Raw genomic sequence first — 23,861 nt, forward strand, 5'->3', positions numbered from 1 at the left:
TAAATGCAACAGCAGGAGAGAAACAGGATATGCTCATAGGGTGTGATGAACTACGGTGCATGGAGATTTCTGTACTCAAACCTATGTGTTGGTCTGAACGCCTGCTCCAAATTCTCTATAGTTAATAACTTTGCAGTTTCTGTGCAAATAGGGTGTCGTGTTCCTTCGACTGTTCCACTGGTTTCTTGGCCAGCTTCCACTGTCCATTCTTGTGAACTTCATCTGATCCAAAACTCTCAGTGACCCGTTGGATAACTCGCACCAAGAACTGTCTGCTCGCTGATGTATTATGGCTCCCAGTCCAACAGTATCTTGAATTTAAAATTCTAGGAAATGCATTGCCATACAAAATTCTCTGTTAACCCCCATAGGACAATTAGAGCCTGAGAGCTTTATTTTGAAAAGATGAGCAGGAAAGAGTTACAATGTTAACTATAGAGAATTACCTAATTGGGCATTATGTCAACCATATTAGTGGTAAGAACAAATGTTGTATAATCTTCGTCTGAGCTGTTGAGATTAAAGGGCTAACTCTGTGTGGGGAAGTGTAAGTCCAGAAAGAAATCTGTCCTACAATACTTTAGAGCTTCCCATAACTCTCAAACGTGGCTTTACATTGTTCTGTATAAATATCCAAGTCTCTCTTTCTGAATACAGAATCAAGAATATCTTGGGATTTTGAAAGGAAGTACATAAGATCCCACTTGTGTGTCATTGAGTATTACCAATTAAAGTGAAAAGTAAGACTTGCACTTATGTAGCACCTTTCACTTTCTGAATGTCTTAAAGCATTTTTAGCTACTGAATTACTTTTGAAGCATATTTCCTGTTGTAGTGTAGAGAATGTGCTGGTCAATTTGCAAATAGTCCCAAATAAATATTGAAAATGTCCAGATAATTTGTGTTTATGATATTGCCTGAGGGATAAATATTGGTCAGGAAGCCACTGCTGCACTTTGAAGTAGTGCTCATCTTTTAGCAAGCAGATGGGCTTATCATAAAGCACAGAAACAGGTCCTTCAGCCCACCGTGTTCATGCTGATTACCAATTACCTATCTATACTAATCCTGTTTATCAGCGCTTGTGTTTAATGCCTCAGTCAAATGACAGCAAATCCAGTAGTGGAGCATTCCCTCTGTACTGCATTAGATTCTGGATCTAAATAGGAGGCAAGAATGCTACCAACTATATAGCTAACAGCTGCACTGTCTTTCTTGAATGCAAACTGCCTTTAAAGTTAGGAATTAAACCATTGCTTATTTTCTGATGACTGTTTATCATTATAAAAGAATATTGAACCCTCTTTTGATATTTCCATTATAGTATTATCAAGGAATCATGTCCATAAAGAAAAGGGAAATTTTATGGAGAATGTGATGGTGGTTTTGCATTGGAACAGAAATTGTAGGATTAGAACACCCTCTCTACTGACCCTAATCCTGTTAATCCACCATGTTACTTTAACACTCAATGACAGCCCAGTGGTTTTGCTTCCTTCATTGCAAGAAAAATAAATCTATGCAAATTTCTAGCTAATGTTAGTCAGGTTATCTGATCATGGATTAAGTGAGATTTAATCTTCAACAGCAAGGTATCCATGGAGACGAATATAGTCATACTTCACGACGTGGCCTGTTGTTTGACAAATCAGTGAGTAGGTCAAATGATTTGGCATTAATCCGGCAGCTTCCTGAATGCCACATCTACAGAGATGCATCTGTGTGGTTAAATTCATTGTTGAAACCATATATTTACCTTTTTAAAGGCAGCTTTAACATTTGCAAGCTCTTTGACTGACTTGTACCTGCGATGTTAAATTTAGGTCCCATTCACCTATTTTCAGTCTTTCAGGTGGTGGGTAAATAGATCATGGAAGTGTGTTCTCCTTGGCCCTGCATTTCAGTAAGGGAGGGAGTTTCACCACAATCTAGCACAGTTATGGAAATTCCAACATATTCTATCCCTGTTCCCTTGCAAAGTATTTCTCCCTCAATTAATAGCAAAACAAAAATGACCTGGTTGAGCTCTGGGTTCAGCCAGCTGCTGCATTGCCTGTGTAAATGAGTGCTTGATTTTTGGTGTGGACTCACTGGGCCGAAGGTCCCGTTTCCATACGTTTCTCTCCATAACAATCACTGTCCATCAGAAAAGTAATTCATAGGGATATTAGATAGCCTTTTTTATTCATTCACAGGATGTAAATGCCTCTGGAATGGCCAGCAATTTTTCCCCATGACTTTCTCCACTTGAGCTGGAGAGTCTTGCTAGGCCTGTTTAGCGGGTTTTTAAGAATTCTGCATTATGTTTTGGGTGCAACATTAAATCTCCCTTGTACAGACATTAAAGATTTTCTTCAAGTGTCCTGGTCAATATTATCCCTCAATCAACATCACTAAAACAAATTATAAAATTGTTGTATGTGAGACCTTGCAGTTCATAATTTGACTACTGTATTCCCTGCCATACAGCAATAACTGTGCTTCAAAAGTACTTGATGTCCTGAAAGATGGAATATGAACATGTATTTTTTTCTTTTATTGCTAGCAACCAAAGGTTATTTCCCTCAAAGTTTTCTCAATCAATGTGGAAGTAGAGATTGGTATGAAATGTGACGCACTAAAAATAAAATCGCATCATGTCAGCTGACTGATATGGACTTTCACACACGATTCACTGTACTATGGAATTAACTGTAATATGCAGCCTAAGGTTGTAGACAAGTGTGAACAAAACTGTCAGATGACATATCTCAAGTAACATATTCTGTAATCCATCTCCTGTCAACTTTCCAGATCTGTGCTGCAGAGAAACTTGAAGGGTCCAAATGACTCTGTTGAACAACAGTTTTGCTGCTTAGCAACACAGATAATGTAAAATCTCAGTGTAATTTAAGGGCAAAATGGAAGACGTTGAAATCGAGATTTCTCCCCTGCTCCATTTCTGCTTCAATTAATTGCATTATGATACATATTCAATGTAGTAAAACATTTCATAGGGCTTCCTTCATGATTCAATTATCAACCAAGTTTGACCTAAACCAAAATATTAGAGGACAGGTAATCAAAATCGTGGTCAAAGAGAACACAAGAAAATAGGACCAGGAGCAGAGTCTCCACCATTCAATGTGATCATGGAAACGTAGAAAACCTACAGCACAATTCAGGCCCTTCGGCCCACAAAGCTGTGCCAAACATGTCCCAACCCTAGAAATTACTAGGCTTACCCATATTCAGCTCCATGTACCTATCTAACAGTCTCTTGAAAGACCCTATCGTATCCGCCTCCACCACCTTTTCCAGCAGCCCATCCCACGCACTCACCACTCTCTGAGTAAAAAACTTACCCTTGACCTCTCCTCTATATCTACTCCCCAGCAACTTAAACCTATGTCCTCTTGTGGCCACCATTTCAGCCCTGGGGAAAAGCCTCTGCCTGTCTACCCGATCATCATCTTATACACCTCTATTAGGTCCCCCCTCATCCTCCGTCTCTCCAACGAGAAAAGACCGAGTTCCCTCAGCCTGCTTTCATAAGGCCTGCTTTGATAAGGCATGGTCCGCATAGCAGGCAGCATCCTTGTAAGTCTCCTCTGTACCCTCTCTATGACTTCCACATCTTTCCTGTAGTGAGGCGACCAGAACTGAGCACAATACTCCAAGTGGGGTCTGACCAGGGACCTACATAGCTGCAACAATACCTCTCGGCTCCTAAATTCAATTCCCTGATTGATGAAGGACAATACACCATATGCCTTCATAACCACAGAGCCAACCTGCGCAGCCGCTTTGAGCGTCCTATGGACTCAGACCCCAAGATCCCTCTGATCCTCCACACTGCCAAGAGTCCTACCATTAATACTATATTCCACCAACATATTTGACCTACCAAAATGAACCACTTCACACTTATCTGGGTTGAACTGCATCTGCCACTTCTCAGCCCAACTCTGCATCCTATCTATGTCCCTCTGTAACCTCTGACAGCCCTCCAAACTATCCACAACACCCCCAACCTTCGTGTCATCCGCAAACTTACTAACCCACCCCTCCACTTCCTCATCCAGGTCGTTTATAAAAATCACAAAGAGTAAGGGTCCCAGTACAGACCGCTGAGGTACACCACTGGTCACCAACCTCCACTCAGAATACGACCCTTCAACAACCACTCTGCCTTCTGTGGGCCAGCCAGTTCTGGATCCACACTGCAATGTCCCCTTGGATCCCATGTCTCCTCACCTTCTCCATAAGCCTTGCATGGGGTACCTTATCAAATGCCTTGCTGAAATCCATATACACTACATCTACTGCTCTCCCTTCATCGATGTGCTTAGTCACATCCTCAAAAAATTCAATCAGGCTCGTAAGGCAGGACCTGCCCTTGACAAAGCCATGCTGACTATTCCTAATCATATTATACTCGTATCATATTCTAGTCATATCATGATCATGGCTGATCTGCCCTAAGCCTTGACTCCTCTTCTGTGTTAGGTCCTGGACTGGAATTCCACAGTCTTTCAAAAAAAAATCTGCCTCCTCTAAATACTCCCAATAATTGGGACTTCACAACCCTTTGGGATGGAGAACTCCAGAAATTCACCACCCCCTGCAAGAGAAATTCCTATGTAAAGTACCTCAGTTTTAAATGACCAGCCCCTTATCTTGAAACTATGTCCCCACATTCAAGACTCTTCCACTAGTGGAAACGGCTCGACATTCACCCTGTCATGCCCCCCCTCAGGATTTTATGTATTTCAATAAGATCGTCTTCCCCCATTCTTCTAAACTCCAAAGAATATAGATTCAACTTCTTTAGCCGTAATAGGACAATCCTCTCATCCCAAGAATAAGCCCAATGAGTCTTTTGAACAGCCTCCAATATCCTTTCCTAAATAAGGCTACCGAAATGGTACACAGTACTCCAGGTGTGGCTTCGTCAACACACTGTTCAATCGTAACAATACTTCTCCATTTCTAAACTCCAACCCCTTTGCAACAAATGCCATTTGCCTTCCTAACTACTTGCTGCACGTACCTGTTAACATTTTGTAATTCATGCACAAGAACACCTAGATCTCTCTATAATTTGCAATTTTTCTCTATATAGGTAAGAGTCTGCCTTTTGATTTCTGTTACCAAAATGCATGTCCTTACGCATTTCAATATCAAGCTCCATTTGCCAGGTTTTTGCCCATCCTCTCAATCTAAATCCTGTTGCAGAGTCCTCGTCACATGTCCTCCCACCTACTTTAGCGTCATCGGAAAACTTGAATATCTTACACTCTGCTGCATCCTCCAGGTCATCGGTAAATTGGATTATTATTGTCACATGTACCAAGTTACAGTGAAAAACTTGTCTTGAATACCATTCATACCCAGAATCACATTTATTATCACTGTGTAGCGGTTGCTACCGCGAAATAAAACAAGACGCTAGTCGAAGGATTGTCAAACAAGAACTGGTTTATTTTCCCGCCTTGCGCGGGCCTTTTAAGGGAGACTGTTCCCGCCCAATGCAACCGGCAATGACGTAAGTACTACGTCATCAAGCCTTTCCCGCGCGTGGGTTCTCCCCGTCGCTTGGGAAAGACGAGGCCTGCTGCCATCTTGGGCCTCGTCGCTCCGACGCCGCATGACCCGACCGCCAAGCCGGTTCGCCTGACCGGACGGTGAGTCACTACAACTGACATATGTCGTGAAATTTGTTTTTGTGGCAGCAGTACAGTGCAAGACATAACGACCTAAAAATTACTATTAAGTTACAAAAATAAATAGTGCAACAGTGCATCGAGGTAGTACAAGCTAAAACAATTACAGAACGCAGAATAAAGTGTTACAATTACCGAGAAAGTGCAGTGCAGGTAGACAATAGGTGTAAGGTCATAATGAGGTAGATTGTGAAGTCAAGAGACCACCTTATTGTACCAGGGGACCGTTCAATAGTCTTATAACACCAGGCTAGAAGCTGTCCTTGAGCTTGGTGGTACGTGCTTTCAGGCTTTTGTATCTTCTGCCCGATGGGAGGGGGGATGTCTGGGGTGGGTGGGGTCTTTAATTATGCTGGCTGCTTTACCAAGGCAGTGAGAAGTGTAGACAGAGTTCATGGAGGGGAGGGTGGTTTCTGTGTTGTGCTGAGCTGTGTCCATGATTCTCAGCGGTCATGGATAGAGCAATTGCCATACCAAGTCATGATGTATCAGATAAGATGCTTTCTTTGATGCATCGAAAAAAATTGGTGAGGGTCTACAGAGACATGCCAAATTTCTTTAATCTCCTGAGGAAGTAGAGGTGCTGGTGAGCTTTCTTGACCGTGGTGTCTATGTATTGGTGGTGTTCACTCCTAGGAACTTGAGCTCTCAACCCTCTTGACCTCAGCACCATTAATATAAACAGGAGCATGTGCACTGCCCCCTTTCCTGAAGTCAATAACCAGCTCTTTTGTTTTGCTGACATTGAGGGAAAGGTTGTTGTCATGACACCATGTCACTAGCCTCTCTATCTCCTTCCTGTACTTCGACTCATCATTATTTGAGATACGGCCCACTATGATGATATCATCTGCAAACTTGTAGATGGAGTTAGAGCAGAATCTGGCCACACAGTCGTGAGCGTATGGGGACGAGAGTAGGGGGCTGAGGACGCAGCCTCATGGGGCACCAGTGTTGAGAATAATCATTGTTATTCATTCATTGACTTAAATTGTAAGAAATTGAGGGCCAAGAACTGGTGTTTGGGTTCTTCACTAGTTATGTTCTTCCATTTATTCAGAGTTTCTTTATTCTATGTGATAACCAATCTTCAATCCATGCCAACACACTTCCCCCAATACTGTTACCACGTGCACCAGGTTTTTATGTGCCACCTTGTCAAATGCCCTCAAGAAATCCAAATACATTATTTCTACAGATTCTCCTCTATTGACTCTGGTTGTCACATCCTTGAGGAATTCTGGCAATGAGGCAGGGGCAACTCCAGAGGGGAGTAAATGATAGTGGTGGAGAGGAGGGCGTTCCTGAGTAAGGGCCTTAGCAGCTGCAGACAATCCAGTGGAGAATGATGACCGTTGCAATGCGCAAGAGTTGGAGGAGTGCAGGGGTGTTTGGAGGGTTGTAGGGCTGGAACAGGTATGACGTAAGTGGAGGAGGCAAAGCTATGGAACACTTGTAAATAAGGATGAGAGTTGTCAGACCAATAGCCATTTTAGGCTCGCAAACACGGGGTTGGTGAAGGACCACCAAAGTCTGAGATGGGAAACAGACTGCTGAATTTTGGATTACTTAACTATTTGACATGAAGAAGTTGATTGCTTCTACTTGTGTAAGACATTGATGAGGCTGCATTTGGAGTATTGTGTTCAGTTATGGTCACTTTGCTATAGGAAAGATGCCATTAAGCTGGAAAAGGAGCAGAGGAGATTTATGACGATGTTGCCAGGACTCGAGGCATTGAATTAGAGAGAGAGGTTGAGCAGGTTGGGATGTTATTCATTGGAGCGTAGGAGAATAAGGGGTGATCTTATAGAGGTGCATAACATCATGAGGGGCATAGATAGGGTAAGTGTACACAGTCTTTTCCCCATGGTTGGGGATTCAAGGATTAAAGACATAGGTTTAAGCTGAGAGGAGAGAGATTTAATAGGAACCTGAGGGGCAACTTTTTCACCCAGAGGGTGGTCTGTACATGGAATGAGCTGCCGGAGGAAGTGTTTGAGGCAGATACATTAATAACATTTAAAAGGCACTTGGACAGGTACATGGATTGGTAAGGTTTAGAGGGATAAGGGCCAAACGCAGGCAAATGGGACTAGTTTAGATGAGAATCTTAGCATGGACCAGTTAAACCGAAGGGCCTGTGTCTGTGCCATATGACTTTAATTATGCAATATGGCGCCGGAGCGTGGCGACTCGTTGCAAGCTGCTCTCTACAGATCTACTCATTACCCTTACTATAATCATTCTACACTTTTAAATTTAAACTCTATGTCACTAACTATTACTAATAATGTTCTTTTAAATCTTCTTACAGGGCTGGCGATCTTTTAAATTTTTTAAAAAATTTTATTTACAGAATGGTAACAGGCCCTTCCGGCCCAATGAGTCTGCGCCGCCCATTTTAAACCCAAATTAACCTACCCATACGTCTTTGGAATGTGGGAGGAAACCGGAGCACCCGGAGGAAACCCACGCAGACACGGGAGAACGTACAAACTCCTTACAGACAGCGACAGGGATCGAACCCCGATCACTGGCGCTGTAATAGCGTTGCGCTAACCGCTACGCTACCGTGCGCTTCCGACCTCCAGGAATGACTACGCCCTTATACGATGAAATGGATTATGACCTCAGGATCTACCTTGTTGAAACCTTGCACCCTATTGCACTGCACTTTCTCTGTAGCTGTGACACTTTACTCTGTACTGTTATTGTTTTTACCTGTACTACATCAATGCACTCTGTACTAACCCAATGTAACTGCACTGCGTAATGAATTGACCTGTACGATCGGTATGCAAGACAAGTTTTTGACTGTACCTTGGTACAAGTGACAATAATAAACCGAAACCAATAATTGCTTGTCATGTTTTGATTCGTGCACATTGCTGATAGTGCAGTTCAAATTGGATGAGTCATGCTTTGCAAGTCACCATCTTCTACCACACCTCTGCAAATAGCACCAAAACTTATTATCAGGGCACTGGGTGATCCCACACAGTGAACTGAAGGGAATGAATTCCAGCAACAGGCTACCAGGGAATCTGACTGGAAAGCTTAAAACTATGCAATGAGAAATAGTTAAATGATAATCTTAGAAATACTCATTTAAGTCAAACAGCATATACGGAAAGCAAAACAGAGTTAATATTTTGGATTGAAGATCCTTCATTAGAAGTTCAACTTGAAACATTAACTCTATTTCACTTTCTAAGATGTTGTGTGAACTGCCGAGTTTTTACAGCACTTTCTGTTTATATTTCAGAATTCCAGTACCTGCATATTTTTTTATTTTTAATTAATAATGTTGTTGACAAAGCCGTTTGGGAAAGAGTGGCCATAATTTGACGGAATTCTGCATTGAGTTTGAAAGCGATGTAATTCAAAGTGAAACTAAGGTCTTAAACAAAGGCAGCTTTAAAAGTACAAGAAGATATTTGGCTGTGGTCTATTAGAAGAATACATGGAAATGTATGATGGTGAATGGGCAAGGTTGGCATTTTAAAAATTCATGCATAAGGTGCAATAAAAAGTCCTTTAAGGCACAAAACAAAAAGCAAAGTGATTCATCCATGGCTGATAAGTGAAAATAAAGTATTAAATGGAAGGAAGAATCGAACGAGAAATAGGCCTGCGAACTGGGAGCACTTTGGAACTCTGCAATGGAGGACCAAGAAATTGATAAGGAAAGGCAAAATCGAATATGAGAGTAAATTTTCAAACGTGCACTACAAGAGCTTTTATAGGTACACAGAAAGGAAAAGATTAACGAGGACAAATGTGGGAACTTACAGATAGAGACAGGAATTTATAATGAGTCAGGAAGTGACAAGGGAATTAAGGAATTACTTTGCACCTGTCTTCACTAATTTTCCCTTTATCACTGAGAATGAGGAACTAAAGCAGCTCAGTGTTAGAAACGAGAATAAGAGAAGTTAGAGCACTTGAAATCTGATGATCTACATCTAAGTGTTTTGGAAGAGGTGCTTTTGGAAGGGGATTCTCTCCCAAAGTACTAGGGTTTTGAAATTATTCCTGTGGACTGGAAGGTAGCAACTCCACTACTTAACAAAGGAGGGAGAGAGAAAACCGAGAACTACGTACCTGTTAGCCTAATGTCAGTGGTGGGGAAAATGCCGGAATCTGTAATGAAGGAAGTAATAATGGAACGCCTTAAAGGAATAATTGAATTGAGTACAGTCAACATGAAAGGGTTTATGAAAGGAAAATCATGTGTGATTAATCTGGAGCTCTTTGAGGACGTGATGTAGAACAGGGAAAACTAGTGGATGTGGTGTATTTGGACTTCAAGAAAACTTTTGGTAAGATCTCACACAGGAGGTTGGACAGCAAGTTCAGAGGATGGGGAATTGGGAATGGTATACTGGCATGGATTGAGAATTGGTTATAGTACAAGAAAATACTGGGAATAAACAGATAATTCTCAGGTTGGCAGAGTAGTTGGGATGTTGCTGTGTGGAGCAGCCTTGAAGGGCTAGGTGATCTACTCCTGTCTCTCATGTTTAAAAGTTGTATCCTGGTCAAACCACATAGACGCCATGGCCAGAAAGGGCACCAGCACCTCTCTTTCCTCGGGGCTAAAGAAATTGAGCATGTCACTGTTGACCCTTACCAATTTTTATAGATGCTCCACAGAAGGCATCCTATCTGGATACATCACAGTTTGATGTGACAACTGCTTTGCCCATGACTGCAAGAAACGGCAGGGAATGTAGACACAGCTCAGCACATCACGGAAACCAGCTTCCCCTCCATAGACTCTGTCTACATTTCTTGTCACTTTGGTAAAGCAGCCTTCATAATCAAAGACCCTGGTCATTCTCTCCCCCTCCAATACAAGACCCTGAATGCATGTACCACCAGTCTCTAGGACAGCTTCTATCCCACTGTTACAAGATTATTGAACAGTCCCCTTATACATAAAGTGGACTTTTGACCTCACAATCTACCTCATCATGGCCTTGCACCTTATTTTCTGCCTGTCCTGCACCTTCTCTGTAACTAGAATTTGGAATTGGTATTGGAATTGGTTTATTATTGTCACGTACTGAGGTATGGTGAAAAACTTGTCTTGCATACCATTCATACAGATCAATTCAGTACGTAGTGCATTGAGATAATACAAGGTAAAACAATAACAGAATGCAGAGTAAAGTGTAACAGCTACAGAGAAAGTGCAGTGCAAGTAATCAATAAGGTGTAAGAGCCATGACGAGGTAGATTGTGAGGTCAAGAGTCCATTTTATCATACTAAGGAACCATTCAGTAGTCTTATAACAGCAGGATAGAAGTTGTCCTTGAGCCTGCTGGTACGTACTTTCAGGCTTTTGTATCTTCTGCCCGATGGGAGAGGGGAGAAGAGAACGTCTGGGGTGGGTGGGGTCTTTGATTATGCTGGCTGCTTTACCAAGGCAGCGAGAAGTGTAGACAGAGTCCATGGAGGAGAGGCTGGTTTCCGTGATGTGCTGAGCTGTGTCCACAACTCGGTCACGGGCAGAGCAGTTAGCTTACCAAGCTGTGATGCATCCAGATAGGATGCTTTCTATGGTGCATCAATAAGTATTGGTGAGGATTGACAGGGATATGCCAAATTTCTTTACTCTCCTGAGGAAATAGAAATGCTGGTGAGCTTGCTTGGCTGTGGCATCTGCATGGTTGGACCAGGACAGGCTATTAGTGATGTTCACTCCTAGGAACTTGAAGCTCTCAACCCTCTCGACCTCAGCACCATTAATGTAAACAGGAGCATGTGCACTGCTCCCCTTCCTGAAGTCAATGAACAGCTCTTTTGTTTTGCTGACGTTGAGGGAAAGGTTGTTGTCATGACACCATGTCACTAAGCTCTCTATCTCCTTCCTGTACTCTGACTCATCATTATTTGAGATACAGCCTCCTACGATGATATCATCTGCAAACTTGGAGATGGAGTTAGAGCAGAATCTGACCATGCAGTCATGAGTGTATAGGGAGTAGAGTAGAGGGCTGAGGATGCAGCCTTGTGGGGCACCAGTGTTGAGAATAATCGTGGCGGAGGTGTTGCTGCCTATCCTTAGTGATTGCAATCTGTTGGTCAGGAAGTCAAGGATCCTATTGCAAAGGGAGGTGTTGAATCCCAGGTCTCGGAGTTTGGTGATGAATTTGTTTGGAATTATAGTATTGAAGGCAGAGCTGTAGACAATAAACAGTCATCTGACATAGGTGTCTTTACTGTCTAGATGCTCCAGAGATGAGTGTAGGGCCAGGGAGATGGCATCTGCCATAGACCTGTTTCGGCGGTAGGCGAATTGCAGTGGGTCAAGGTTGTCTGGGAGGCTGGAGTTAATGTGTGCCATGACCAGCCTCTCAAAGCACTTCATGATAGTGGATGTCAGAGCCACTGGGCGATGGTCATTAAGGCAGATTACCTTGTTTTTCTTAGGTACTGGGATGATAGTGGTCTGTAACACTTTATTCTGCATTCTGTTACTGTTTTTCCCTGGTCCTACCTTAATGTATTGAAGTGATGAAATGATCTGTATGGATGGCATGCAAAACAAGGTTTTCACTGTACCTCGGTACATGTGACAATAACAAACCAATTATCAATTATTCCACTCAAATGCTGTACAAGGTACTAAGAGCATAAGCAACATAATTCACAGTCCTTTAGCATGGCAATGCACAGAACGCAATGCCCACCTAAAGGGGAAGCTGTCAAGGGGAATGACATTAGAAGTAGCGAAGCAGCCTTATGTTACCTAATAGTAAAAATGTGGGTTGATGGTCAGGCACAGGAGCAGGCATCTCACTTCTCCAATGTTCGATGGTCATTGTGGAGGGTATGGATGCTGGGGGCAAGGCTTGGAATGGTCAAACCCCATCCCCAATTAAGGAAAGAGAAAGGTCTCACTTGCAGAACACTGATAGATCTGGTCCACTGGTGCATCAGAGAAGAATCCATCCTTGTATTCTGAGAAGGATTTCCCAAAAACAGTTCAGGTAAATACTGTCCCTTTAAGGAGTTCCTTCAAGCTGCCCTTCCTCCTTCTGTAAAGGCCTGCTTTTCTGTTTTAGACCCACGCTTTTTTGATGTTGCCTATTTAAGCTTCAGAGTTGCAGAAGGAACTTCAAGCATGCAATGCTTGATGACTGATGGTATTGCTGCCTGCCCAGTGCCTCCGAGAATAGGCATGCCGTGTGGAAAAAAAGCACACACTTCAAATTCCCTTTGTTTGCTCTTCTGCTAGAAAGTGCTGATCATGTTTAATGGTTGATATTACATTTCCCATCTTTGAAGTTGTACCACCGGGTCATTTTTACAACTGCTGACATTAGTTGAAAAGGTTGCTATAATTTCCAGTGCAAAAGAAGCAGAAAACCAGTCAGAACAATTAGCACGCTGCCAAAAACGAGCTGCTGGAGGAACTCAGTGGGTCAGGCAGCATCTGTAGAGGGAAATGGACTGTCAACATTTCGGGTCAACATTCATCATATCTGGACAGCAAATTTGGACATCCACAGATCACTGAAAGTTGCCTCACAGGTGGGTAGGGTAGTTAGGAAAGCTTATGGGATGTTAGCTTTCATAAGTTGTGGAATCGAGTTTAAGAGCCGAGAGGTAATGATGCAGCTCTACAAAACTCTGGTTAGACCACACTTGGAGTACTGTGTCCAGTTCTGGTTACCTCATTATAGGAAGGATGTGGAAGCGTTGGAAAGGGAGCAGAGGAGATTTACCAAGATGCTGCCTGGTTTGAAGAGTATGGATTATGAGGAGAGACTAAGGGAGCTAGGGCTTTACTCTTTGGAGAGAAGGAGGATGAGGGGAGACATGATAGAGGTGTACAAAATATTAAGAGGAATAGATAGAGTGGACAGCCAGCGCCTCTTTCCCAGGGCACCAATGCTCAATACAAGAGGGCATGGCTTTAAAGTAATGGGTGGGAAGTTCAAGGGAGATATCAGAGGGAGGTTTTTCACCCAGAGAGTGGTTGGGGCATGGAATGCACTGCCTGGGACGGTGGTGGAGGCAGGTACATTGGTCAAATTCATGAGATTACTAGATAGGCATATGGAGGAATTTAAAATAGGGGGATATGTGGGAGGAAGGGGTTAGATGGTCTTAGGCGAGGTTTAAAGGTCGGCACAACATGGTGGGCCGAAGGGCCTGTATTGTGCTGTATTGTTCTATGCTTCTATGCAAACTTGCAGGAAACTAGTGGGGACTTCCAAGCCATTATGTTTACACCTGGGTTCGGATAATATACAAAATGATTTTATGTGAATATCTTAACCATTGAACCAATAGAAGAAATTGACTGTTTTTAAGACAAACATGCATTTCTCACTAGCCCGTAGTAAAATAAACCTCAGTTGGTTACTCAATGATGTTGTGACTTGAGATGAAATTATCTGCTTAAGATAAAATTATCTGCGTTTTGTCAACTTAAAAAATGTGGAATGAAAGACAGTAACTTAGTTGCCAAACAGCTTGTGTTTTAAAATATTCCCCTGCCACTATAGGACTCAATCTATGACTTTGTAAGGAAGTGGAGGTGGTATTCTGAAAGATGTGGTCTAATAGCATGAAAGGCGTAACCATGTCAACAAAACCTATCCTGTGACCTTACAAGATTCACTCTTTTTAGTGGCTAATTTGAACTGTCAAAACATTACACTTTGCTCACAGATAAATTCTACATTTAGAAAGTACTTGGCATATCAAATGTACTGGGAGTAATTTAAACTCACCCCAGAATGAGAGGAGCAGGTGAAGGGGAGCTGTAGCATTAGTGGGTTGGGAGTGATTGACCAATCCGTTCTCAGGAACAGGTCAGTCATTAAGATGAGATGTCTCTATTTTAACCAATGTTTTACTTTTGCTTATTTCTGACTTTTAGGTTGAAGAAAATCAGGAAAGAGTCACTGGTAAGGCTTATATTGCTGTTTTTGCCCTAATGTGCTGTAACCTATTCTGTCTCACATGACCATGATCTCTGCCCTCATTCTCCTGCCACTACCTACACTGGGGGGTAATTTGCAATAACAATTAACCTAATAACCAGCATGTCTTTGGGACGTGGAACAAAATCAGAACATCTGAGGGAAACCGATGCAGTCACAGCACTGGAGGGCAGGATCAAACCCAGGTCATTGGAGCTGTGAAGCAGCAGGACTACCTGCGTGCAACTGTGCCACACATCTCTTCAACACCTACCCCTGTGCAGTCAAGCTTAAAAATAACCAGAGGGGCAATTCCCAGTTATTTACTAAAAGGCAAGTAGGATTCCAAAGTGAAGCAAATTTCACTCAACAAGAACTGTTAAGATTGATTTTTATGTAAAGAAGTTTGGTGAAAGAAATAGCTTGGTTTGGATGGAGGTGTCTATTGTTGAAAGGAAGAACTAGCTTTCCACAAATTCAATATGTTTTAAAGATTTTGTAGCCAGTAAGTCACTTGTGTACTCACTGCTGTAGGGAAGTATGATGTACTAAATTCCATACATAGAAATATGCTGAAAGCCAGGTTATCTCTTGTTAGTTATAATGGTTAAGGATAAGTATTATGTCACCAGGGAGAATGCCTTGTTCTTCAAGTAGCACCATGGGATCTTTTACACCATCTGAGAGACCATAAAAACAGAAGAAATAGCAGGAGGAGTCCATTCAGCCCTTTAAGCATGCTCTGCCATTTAACAAGATCATGGCTGACCTTCTACATGACTCCATCATTTTCCTGCACTATTCCCCATATCCTTTCATTCATTTAATATCCAGAAATCTATTGATATCAGTTTTGAATGCAATCGATGACCGAGTCTCCACAGCCCTCTGGGGTACAGAATTCCAAAGATTCACCACCCTCTGAGTGAAGAAATTTCCATGTGGCCAGCAACTGGTAGATGGAATTTAATTCAGACAAGTGTGAGATGTTGCATTTTGGAAGGACAAATCAAGGTAGGACATACACAGTAAATGGTAGGGCACTGAGGAGTGCGGAGGAACAAAGGGATCTGGGAGTTCAGATACATAATTCCCTGAAAGTGGAGTCACAGGTAGACAGGGTTGTAAAGAAGGCTTTTGGCATCCTGGTATTCCTAAATCAAAGTATTGAGTACAGGAGTTGGGATGTTATGGTGAGGTTGTAGAAGACATTGGTGAGGCCAAATTTGGAGTATTGTGTGCAGTTCTGGTCACCTAACCATAGGAAGGATGTCAGTAAGATTGAAAAAGTGCAGAGAAGATTTACTAGAATGTTGCCGGGTCTTCAGGAGTTGAGTTACGGGGAAAGATTGAACAGGTTAGGACTTTATTCCTTGCAGAGTAGAAGAATGAGGGGAGATTTGATAGAGGTTTACAAAATTATAAGGGGTATAGACAGACTAAATATGAGCAGGCTCTTTCCACCAAGATTAGGAGATAAGTACGAGAGGACATGGCCTTAAGGTGAAAAGGGAAAGGTTTAGGAGGAACATCATGGGGAACTTCTTCACTCAGAGAGTGGTGGGAGTGTGGAACGAGCTGCCATCTGACGTGGTAAATGTGGGCTCACTCTTAAGTTTTAATAATAAATTGGATAGATATATGGAGGGGAGAGGTCTGGAGGGTTATGGACTGGGTGCAAGTTAATGGGACTAGCAGAATAAAGTTTCGGCATAGACTAGAAGGGCCGAATGGCCTGTTTACTGTGCTGTAGTGTTCTACAGTTCTATGGTTCTATTATGAGCCTGTAACCCTTTGTTTTAGGTTCCTCAGCAAGGGGAAAGAATTTTTTATGTCACAATGAGGTCACCTCGTTTCTTCTAACCTCTATAAAACGGAAGTCCAGCCTGCTCAATCGATCTTCATATGAAAAACCTGCCCTCTCAGGAATCTCAGTCATTGAGAGATACAACAGGCCCTTTGGCTCGGAACCGACCATCGACCACTACTTTATTTTAATTTTACACTAAAACGATATTAATCCCATCTTTTTATTCTCCCCATATTCTCTTCAACTCCTCCCCCCCACCAGATTCTGTCATATACACACTAGGGACAATTTACAGTGACCAATTAACCGACCAACCTGCATGTCTTCGGGATGTGGGAGGAAACTGGGGGAATTCCACCCAGTCACAGGGAGAACACATAAACATCAGACAGCCCCAGAGGCCAGGATTGAGCCTGGGTCACTGGAGCTGTGAGGCAGCAGCTCCATCAGCTGCACCACTGTGCTGCCCTGTCTGAATCCTAGCGGTAACTCCCTCAATAACAACTAGGTTCTTTTTTAAGTAAAAATCTCATCCAAAAGACTCGGTGCTGCGCGGGAATGTCAGCTGAAGTGTTAATGTCATGTTGTGTCCCAGACGTTCTGCCTCAGAGTTGAGAGTGATGCAGCCTCAGCTGACTGATGGAGCTGAGGATGATAAGAGTAGAAAGCAAGAAGCAACAGAAAAGTAGAATGAAGAATCATGAACAAATATCATATGTTTACAATAATCTAAAATTTCTTCAGAGCTCTTCCAGTTCCTATGCTGTGGGCTGGCTGAGTTAACGTGCCAGGAATTCAGTGCAATGTTCTATTCTAAGTACTTCCTTGAATATTCTAAGAAGTGCAGTCAGTGGCAACTGTGCCTCCACATAATCTAGGCTCCCCACATTGTTGTGTTAAGTTCTGACAAGTTGTGGCTTCTGTACAGTCTATTGGTTAATAAAGTTTTAATCATCAAACCTTCCCATACCAAAATGAACCTGTTCACCTGTTTCTTTAAGTAACATGCTGCCTGGTCCCCTTTATCTGTCTTGGCATGATTTACTTCATGAAGGACATGATATAAAATAGATATTATTATTCTACAAAAACATGGCTGCCTTTCTGTTAACGTTATCTGGATGATAATGTGTTTGGAGCAATTAAGGAAGTTATTTTAAGCTCACCTTTGAAAACGTGGTGTGCAGTGAGCTGGCTACATGGCGTGGCACTGAGCCAAGGCAGGTAGGCTGGGCTCCACCTTGATTACGACTTTAGTCCAGATAACCTATCTATAATTACAGACCCCTCCACCCTACCCCACCTTACACTCCAGTAGTGCAGAAGTATTTACCCAGAGTTACTATTTCTTACGCCCATGACTAAACTGTTCACTTTCTGGGACTCTGGAGTTTGAACTGTGTTGTATGCATTTTACCCATACTTATACCTGCGTGGAGTGGCAATACACAAGGGTCAGGCAGTGCCATTTCCAACAAGAGATGATCTAACCACCTTTCCTTTACATTCAACTGCATTTGCATTGCTGAATTCCCTTTATCAACGTCAGTTACGTGGCTCAGAAACATAAGTTGATCAGCTACATAAATGAGAACATAGAACAGTCCCTTCGGCCCATGATATTGTGCTAAACTGATTAAGCTGATAACACCTAATTCCTCTGCCTGCACATAGTCCATATCCCTCCATTCACTGCACATTCATGTGCCTGTCTATGAGCCTCATATCTGCCTCCACCACCACCCCTGTCAGCGCATTCCAGGGACCCAGGTCTGTGTAAAAAAAAAATTGCCACATTTCCTTTGAACTTTCCCCCTCTTGCCTTAAATGCATGCCCTCCAGTATTAGACATTTTGACCCTTGGAAAAAGATAGGGGTTGTCGACTCTATTTACGCCTCTCATAATCTTATAAACTTCTATCAGATCTCCCCACAGCCTCCACCGCTCCAGAGAAAACAACCCGAGTTTGTCCAACCTCTCCTTATAGCACATGCCCTCTGATCCAGGCAGCATCCTGGTGAACCTCTTCTGACCCCTGTCCATAGCCTCCACATGGCTACATGAGCAGCTCAGAGACTGGTTTATCCTGCAACTTGCTTCCTAACTCCATAAGCTTTTCCTGAGGCAGAGACAATGGGAGTTCTAATGAAATGTTGTTGACCTAAAATGTTACCTGATCTGCTGTCCACCACTTTCTGATTTTATTTCAGCTTTCCAATATCCACAATATTTCAGTTTTTATGGAATGTCACATTGCTCTTATTTACATCAAGAAGTAAATGGTAAGAAAGGAATTTAAGATCAAGCAATGGAGTACAGAGTGGGTGAATGAGTGAGAGGATAAGAGAGCTTATTTCCTTCATCATCTTTCTATAAGGGCTTTACTCCTTCCCCACAATGGAAATACAACAAAATATTTTTGCAATATTTGCAGAGACAGCAGTTAAGCAAGAAGAAAACTTCAGTAAAGGGACTGAGGGAAAGTCAAATCCAGGGGACGGAGTCCAAAACTTGAGGGCAAAGTGAGAGGGGAAAGACTTAAAAGGGACCCCTGAGGTGCAACATTTTCACACAGAGAGTGGTGCATGAAGGAGCTGCCAGATGGTAGTGTAACAGTGGTTGAGTGTGTTGGGTCCTCTGGTGTTACAGGTGACATGCCGGTAGTAGTTTGGCAGAGGCTTCTTCAAGCTAGACTGGTTGAAGTCTCCTTCAGTGATGGGGAAGGCATTTGATGTGCTTTTTCGTGCCTGTGTCAAATGCGGGCAAGTTGGACTAGCTCAGTTAAGCCACTTGGTCGGCATGGACAAGTTGGGATGAAGGGCCTGTTTCCGTGCTGTGTAACTCTATGACTGTATGTCTAGGATTGGGTCAAAGGCTGTGATTATTATTGAAATACATCATGGGCTGTAATTCTGATTCTCTCTGCATTCTGTGTCTGTATGGAAAGACACGGACAAAGGAGCAAAAGAAAACTGATGATAATTATTTCAATAAAGCCTTTGAAGTTTGGGGCTTCTGTAGCTCCTGATTTTGCAGCAGCAGCTGCAGGGCAAGAGGTTCCAACAAACAACAGCACAAGTGAGATGGTGGGGGTGGGGGAACCAGGGGTGGAGAACAGGAAACCCAGGAAGGAGGAGGGAGGGGAAAGCAGAGCTGGGAACAATTTTAATTCCATGATTTACTGATAGTAACTCAGTGAAATTACCTTGATAACTAGTAGTGGTACAAATTTCCCTAATGACTTACAGTATACAGTAATTTATTGATAGTTTGTAACTGGTAGCACAGTCCTATCTATTGCTAGTGGTAGTGATTTAATCGAACTAATGTTCACCCTTGAGCCACAAGGCTGAATCCCAGCATACCTTTTTGATCTACTGCATCTCCATGACCCTGGAGCATTGGAAACTTAATATCTTTCTGAGACCCAATTTAAAGGTCCCATCACGTTCCCTGCCTGCTTCATCTCTGGTTTGGACTCAGGTTCCATGTGAAGGTGACAGCTGCAAACTGGGACCCCGGGTCAGAGCTGATTGGAACATAGACATCAGCCGTCAATATTGTCTGTTCTAGACCAGACTAAACCAAGAGGATGCTGAAGGACAGTGTGCCCAGTGTGTGGGGAATGTCTCGGGGGCATACTGCCCTAAACTCAGCTCAGCACCAACATTTCTAAAAACCTCACAGGCTACAGTATCAATAAAGGAGAGCTTCCATAGAATTAAAACTATTATTGTGCTGGAGGAGGCCATTCAGCTCTCTGTAACCCCACTTCCCAGATCCTTCAATTTGCATTCACTTCAGATATTTGTCCCCTTCCTCTTCCAATGATGTCTAAAGCCATATTTGAAGAATCTCATGGTTCAGGTTCAAGAATCTCCCTTGCAGTGAGGAGAATCAATCTATTTACATCTGTCTCCTCTTGAACCCCCATTCCCATTCTCCCTCTAACTAGTCACTCTCAGCACACTCCCTCTCCCATTTCTTAACCCCATCCTCCACCCTTCCCTTGCCTCTATTATCAGTCCCCTTCTCCTTCCCCCTCCCCGCCCAATTTCATCTGTCTACTTGTACTCCCTCCCAACTCTTATTCCCCCCCCCCCCCCCCACCAGAGCTGTTTACTTCCTTTCCCCCACCAGGCACCATAGACCATCATAAGGACAATATTGGTCTAATATCAGTAGTAGGGGTAAAGTCAAAGAATTCCCTGCAGCAGGAAACTGGAAACACAAACATCAACTGAAAAACCCAGGGAAGTTGGTACTCTTCCAAAAATCGCACATGATTTTAGAGGATGGAATGAAAGACAGTAAGGAACAAAGATCTTGCCTCGGAAAGTCAGGAAGTGGAACCGGTTTGGGTGGAGCTAAGAAACAGCAAGGGGGAGAAAACACGGATGGGAGTTGTCCCTAGGCCCCCAAACAGTAACAGTACTGCAGGGCATTGTATAAATGAGGATATTGGATGTGCCTGTAACAGGGACAATAAAATGATCACGGGAGACTTTAATCTACAAACCAAATGAGCTGTAATAGTGCGGAGGATGAATGCATGGCGTGTAAAGAGATTTTTTTTAAGAGGAACCAACTGAGGTTATTTTAGATCTAGTGCTTTGCAAGGAGAAAGGGTTGGTCGATGATTTGGTGGTTAAGAGGAACCTGGGTAACAGTGATCATAATACGTTAGAATTTTGTATAAAGATGGAAAATGATTGCGTTCGATCTGAAACCACGGTCTTAAATCTGAATAAAGCAAAGTACAGAGGCACGAGCTGTGAGTTGAACTATAATGGATTGGAAAAGTAACTAAAGCATGTCAGTAAAGTAACAACGGTTAACCTTTAAAGAATTAATAATCAGTTTTAAATAACATTTTTCCAAAAAAAAGAGGCAGTTCAGTTGTGAAGATCAAGAGAAGGTATTAGATTAAAGGAAGTGTGAATAATACTGCCAGAAAAGCAGTGAGCCGGAGGGTTGGGAAAGTTTCAGAATTCAAGAAAGGGAGGGTAAAAATAATAGGAGCAGGAGGAGGCCACTCAGCCCCTCGAGCCTGATACACCCACATAATGATGGCTGATCTGATTGTAAACTTAAGTTCGCATTCCCATCTGCCCACAGTAACCTCTCACCTTGTTGCTTATCAAAAATCTATCTACCACTTCCTTAAAAATATTCAATGACTTAGTTCCTCAAAGGGTGGCAGAACCAGAGATCCAAAGACTCACAACCCTCTGAGAGACCAAATTTTACCTCATCTCTGAATTAAATGGTTGGCTCCCTATCATTAAATAATGGTCCCTAATTCTAGATTCGCCCACAAGGGGAATTATCCTGTCCACATTGAACCTGTGGATGGCATTATGACCTGCAAGGTGAACGAAGGGAGGCTTCAGGGAAACATAAGGAGGCGAAGTGAATGGGCAAGGATGTGGAAAATGGAATATAATGGGAAATGTGAAGTCATGCACTTGGGTAAAAAAAAATAGAAATAGTATTTTTTTAAATGGTAGGAGATTGAATGGTGTTAGCAGGGCCTGGGTGTCCCTGTACATGAATTGCAAACAAATTGCCACGCAGGTACAGCCAGCAATAAGGAAGAAAAACAGCATGTTGGCTTTTATTGTGAGGATTTGTACAAAGGTGGGGACATCTTGCTTCAATTCGGTAGGGCAGTGGCAAAGCTGCATCTGGAATATTGTGTACACTTCTTGCCTTCCTACTGAAAGGATATATTTATGATAGAGGGAGTAAAGTTTGCCAAATTGATTCCTGTGGTAGTGGGTTTGTCATATGTGGGGAAATTGGACAGACTGTGCCTATATTCTCATGAGGTTAGAAGAATAAGAGGTGAATTCATTGAAATATAGAAAGGATCTGACAGTGTTGATGCAGAGATGTTTCCCCTGTTGGGGGGTGGATCTGGAACTCACAAAATGAGTCAGCCTTTCAAGGTAGAGATGAGAAGAAATTTCTTCACCCAAGGTTAGTGAATCTTTGGAATTCGCTACCCAAAGGCCTGAGGAACCTCAGTCACTCAATATCTTAAACATAGGGATGGATAGAATTTTAGATATTAACGGATATGGGGGCCAGTGCAGGAAAGTGGCACTGGGGTAAAAGATCAGCCACAATTGTACTGAATGGTGGAGCAGACCCGAGTGGCTAAATGGCCCATTCCTACTTCTGTCTCTTACATCATTATTACCCATTCCATTTTTAAGGTAATGCCCTTGTTCTGTACTCCCCCAATAAAGGAAATAACCATTCCCATCCTGTCCTCCCAAAACCTTTAATCTTCATTTATTCACCTACATTGGATAACTCTACTCTTTGCCAAGGCTGGTTAATACTGGTAATCTTTAGGAATGTTATGCTCATGCAACAATCTTACTTCTCCCATCCTAGCTTTGTGGTTTTTACAGTCTCCATTCCTATTCTTGTGGGTATGTGGAGTGCCACGTGTTAATAGAATTCACCCTAAGCTTCCTGTTCACATGTTCTGCTGGGTGTCCATCGCCACCTGTTGGACTACTCTGCCGCCACACTTGTTAGAAACTAGTCATCAATGGTGCCGGTTGCTGCAAGAAGACATTAATAAGTAAGATATTATTCTGTAGAGAATTCTTTAAATATGGTTTTCAGGTTTTGAGCACATACCACATGTGGGAAAGCTGATTAATGCTGATGAAAGAAAGGATGGTCTGTGATAGAATGGTGGGTAGGAGAAATTAAGTAAAAAAAGGATGATGAAGCAAGGCAAAAGGGGAAGCAAAGATACAAGAAATACCAGGTAGTCTTCCTTTTTGTGAGTCTACATTTTCTTAATCTTCTGTTTCCTGCACAGAGACCGCAGGTGAAAAACGTACCTGTGGTTACCAGTCAAGGGCAGGTTCAGGTCCAAATGTGCTGCTTTCTATATTCTAATGTGGCAGAGTAAACAGGATGGCTTTGTGATAATTCAGTGGTTTTATGGCCACCATGAGTTATTTATTTAAATAAATAAGTTTACATTTTTCAACTTCTGAATTTTTTTGTTCTATTTATATGGATTACTAGAGAAACAAAGGACTGCAGATGCTGGAATCTAGATGAAAACTACGATGATGCTGGAGGAACTCAGCAGGCCAGGCAGTATCCATGGCAAAAAGCAGGCGGTCAATGTTCCAGGTCAGGACCCTTCAAAGCAAACCCATCATAGCGTTTTTCATTTACATGGATTACTAGTTTCATACATCACCACATTATTGCCCTACCCACTATTGTTCTTCCTTTACTGTGACACAAGGTTCAGATCTCCAACATTCTGATGTACTAGAAAAGCCTCGATTTGAGTGTTGCTTTATAAACCCATGCCACCAGTTACTTGAACTGCTAGCACGCTATGGCTTGATATTTCTAA

At 42.6% G+C, this 23,861-nt stretch overlaps 1 long non-coding RNA gene across 1 annotated transcript; it reads left to right on the forward strand.

Moving 5' to 3' along the window:
- The first annotated feature begins 730 nt into the window (after positions 1-730).
- On the forward strand, positions 731-23,752 carry LOC127585463 (uncharacterized). Its single transcript, XR_007958509.1, has 4 exons — positions 731-740; positions 14,609-14,636; positions 18,673-18,744; positions 23,519-23,752. It is a non-coding gene; the product is annotated as an uncharacterized LOC127585463 (long non-coding RNA).
- Positions 23,753-23,861: the final 109 nt, after the last annotated feature.

The sequence above is a fragment of the Pristis pectinata genome, chromosome 33 (genome assembly GCF_009764475.1).
Source record: "Pristis pectinata isolate sPriPec2 chromosome 33, sPriPec2.1.pri, whole genome shotgun sequence".
NCBI classification, from domain to species: domain Eukaryota; kingdom Metazoa; phylum Chordata; class Chondrichthyes; order Rhinopristiformes; family Pristidae; genus Pristis; species Pristis pectinata.